This window comes from Rhinopithecus roxellana, chromosome 1, assembly GCF_007565055.1.
Source record: "Rhinopithecus roxellana isolate Shanxi Qingling chromosome 1, ASM756505v1, whole genome shotgun sequence".
Lineage (NCBI taxonomy): Eukaryota > Metazoa > Chordata > Mammalia > Primates > Cercopithecidae > Rhinopithecus > Rhinopithecus roxellana.
This window is the reverse complement of record NC_044549.1, coordinates 96,211,615-96,215,279: the sequence shown is the minus strand read 5'-3', so window position 1 is coordinate 96,215,279 and position 3,665 is coordinate 96,211,615. Positions and strand designations below refer to the sequence as shown.

Sequence of the window (3,665 nt, the reverse complement as noted above, 5' to 3'; positions counted from 1 at the left end):
AACAGGCAGAGATTGGAACAGTCTGGAGGACTCAGAAGAAGACAGGAAAGTGTGGGAAAATTTGGAACTTCCTAGAGACTTGTGGAATGACTTTGGCCAAAATGCTGATAGTGATATGGACAACGAAGTCCAGGCTGAGGTGGTTTCAGATGGAGATGAGGAACTTGCTGGGAACTGGAGCAAAGGTGACTCTTGTTATGCTTTAGCAAAGAGACTGGTGGCTTTTTGCCTCTTCCCTAGAGATCTGTGGAACTTTGAACTTGAGAGAGATGATTTAGGGTATCTGGCAGAAAAAAATTTCTAAGTGGCAAAGCATTCAAGAGGAAGCAGAGCATAAATGTTTGAAAAATTTGCAGCTTAATAATGAGATAGTAAAGAAAACCCCATTTTCTTTGGCCAGCTGCAGAAGTTTGCATAAGTAATAAGAAGCCAAATGTTAATCACCAAGGCAGTGGGGAAAATGTCTTCAGGGCATGTCAGAGACACTTGTGGCAGCCCCTCCCATCACAGGCCTTGAGGCTTAGGAGGGAAAAATGGTTTCCCAGGGCCCAGGGACCCCTGCTCTGTGCAGCCTCGAGACATGGTGCCCTGCCTCCCAGCTGCTTCAGCTCTAGCTTTGGCTAAAAGGATCCAATGTATAGCTCAGGTCATTGCTTCAGAGGATGCAAGCCCCACACCTTGGCAGCTTCCATGTGGTGTTCGGCCTGCTGGTGTGCAGAAGACAAGAACTGAGGTTTGGGAACCTCTGCCTAGATTTCAGAGAATGTATAGGAATGCCTGCATGTTTAGGCAGAAGTCTGCTGCAAAGGTGGAGCCCTCATAGAGAACCTCTGCTAGGGCAGTGCAGAAAAGAAATGTAGGGTTGGAGCCCCCCACACAGAGTCCCCACTGTCTCAAAAATTAAAATAAAAAAGACTTTGGGGGACTGTTGGGAAGGCAGACAGATTGTGATTTGAAATGTAAGGACAAGTTATCTGGGAGGGGCCAGGAGTAGAATGATATGGTTTGGCTGTGTCCCCAACCAAATCTCATCTTGAATTGTAGTTCCCCAAAATCCCCATGTGTCATGAGAGGGACATTGTGGGAAGTAATTGAATCATGGGGGCATAAGAATCATGGGGTCAATTACCCCTATGCTGCTGTTCTCATGACAGTGAGTTCTCACAAGATCTAATGGTTTTATAAGGAGATTTTCTCCCTTTTGCTTGGCACTTCTCCTTCCTGCCATCATGTGAAGAAGGATGTGTTTACTTCCTCTTCCACCACGATCATAAGTTTCCAGCCATGTGGAACTGTTAGTCAATTAAACCTCTTTCCTTTATAAATTACCCAGTCTCAGGCATGCCCTTATGGCAGTGTGAGAATAGGCTAATACAAGCGCAACCCCAGATTCTTCTCTTCAGTTATTCAGGTAGTGTCTTCTTTTTTGAAAGTCAGTAGTTCTCGAAATGTGGTTTCTGAATCTGCAACATTATCACCACCCAGGAGTGTGTTAGAAATGCAAACTCTCAAGCTCTACCCCAGGACTTCTGAGTGAGAAATTCTGAAGGTGAGCTGACCAGCACATCTGAGTTTTAGCAACCCCCAGGGTTTCTGCTGCATGCTAAAGTTTAAGGACTTCTGCACCCAAACACAATGTTTACAGTCTTCCCCATGTTTGCCCCTGAAGTAATTTTACAAAGACACCTTTCCCCCAAAGAGGAATCTTTGCACCAGCTACTAAGGGAATAAATATATCCCCATCTTACTACATTCCAAATCTGCGGTGGTTCCCCCTTCTCTTATAGTAACCAGAAAACCTGCTAGATAAATTGTAAAAAAGCTGTAACATTTTATTATAATACATTTGCTTCTTGCTTTTCTGACTCCTTCTCTCTGATCAGACACCTTCCTTGTTGCTGACCCTGGAGGTGGAACCGAGGACTTGACCATCCCTTTGACTACATCCTGTCTGCTGAGTTGCTGAGCCACTCTTCAGTGACCTGGCTGGATCATGCCTCTGGGTATCTAATAGACAGGGGATTCACAATAGGACAGTTAGGTCTACACATATAAGAGCATTTGAGGATAAGATGTGCATGGAATTGACTAGCAAAAACCAAACATTAAGGTAGTTGGAAGGTTGATATAAATTAAAGGCACTCCCATTACACCAACGCTATCAGTTTAAAGTTTTTGCATTACCTTGGATAAGCAGAAGAGACACTGGAAAGGAAGAAGCATGGCAGCAACCAAAACCCCAAGTCCACCCTGCCATGGAAGGTCATGAGTAAATCTTCCCAAGAAGTAGGGAATACTACCAGACCAGGTCATGAATAAATTTTCCTAGGAAGTAGGGGATATTCCTTCCACCAGAGACTGCTACTCTTTCCCAAGAATGGAAAGAGATCTGGAACTTCACTGGGCTGAGAACCTCTTGGAAGGACAACTGATTCTTTATGGGATCTGAATTTGCCTTCCTGCTCCTACCTCCCAATCTCTCTTCCATCCTAGAAGTCCTGATTATCTTTGGTCATTGCCATCTCTGCTCATCTCTCCTCTTATGCACTCTCAATCCCCTATTGCTCTATTTTTTATTTTCCTCACCCAGTGTTCTACCATTTCACTCTCTCCTAAACTTTCCTTTCAACTGTGACCTTTGGAAAGGTTTTCCAGGCAAACAAACTCCCCCATACACTTCACCTTTTCACTACAAGTTTATTCTGCTTCCAGAAAACTGGCTTTGCCCTGAGGAATCATGTTTCCTGCAGCTCTTTCTAAGAATGCTGCTTTCTTCCACACCCAGATTCTTGAATAACCCAGTCTCACCAGCTGTAGACACAGATGGGACCACATTTTGTGTTTGCTCCTTGTTCCTGCAACCAGCAAACCCTCAGCCCCCAAAGTTTTCCCAGTGATGTGTTGTAGCCTCAGAGGGTGACTCGCATGTACTCTTGGTCTTTTCTCCAAGATTCTAAACAGAGTTCACTGCCTCTGCAAGCCAGTAGAGGCTGGCCCTGATGCTGTCCGCAGATGTTCTATGGGTCCAGCCATACAGTAGTCTTGGGTACTGAACAGTAGTAACGTCTCTGTCTCCAACCCTGTATCCCTTAGGTTCCAAAGTCCCATAAGGTCCTTCATTATCCAGTCCCTACAGCTTCTACCGAAACCTCCTGGGGTATCGATTTCTTTCATTTTTCTCTACCTATTCCACAAACCCAGGCAACAACATCTTTTCCTCTTTTAGCCCAAAAAAGGTAACAGCATCCATGTACATTAAGAATACAAATGGATGCCATGGATTGGAGCTATACAGCCCCACACAACCACCATCCACAGCATTACACCCTTAACCTCCCATCTTCTAGAAAGGACTTAGCCGCTTCTACCTTTGAGAAAGGCTCTTAATTTTGGCTTTCAGGACACCACCTCCTTGAATCTTCCTCCTTCCTATCTGGCCCATCTTCTCTTTAGGAGCTCCTTTCTTGGGCCCTAGCCTACATGTTGATGTTCCTCTCCTAAGTCCCATTTTCCCTTTACTCCACACATTTCTCTTGGCCACCATTACTCACTGACCATATGGCTTCAATGACTAGATATGCTGAGATTCCTAGATTCATAACTGTAACCCAGACCTCCTCCCCTTCAGAGCCACATATTTACGTGCTCACTGGACATTGCTTCTT

The 3,665-nt window shown here is 44.9% G+C and overlaps 1 pseudogene; it reads right to left on the bottom strand.

Moving 5' to 3' along the window:
- Positions 1–1,764: 1,764 nt before the first annotated feature.
- LOC115892149 lies at positions 1,765–1,833 on the bottom strand (annotated as a pseudogene).
- Between the last annotated feature and the right edge of the window lie 1,832 nt (positions 1,834–3,665).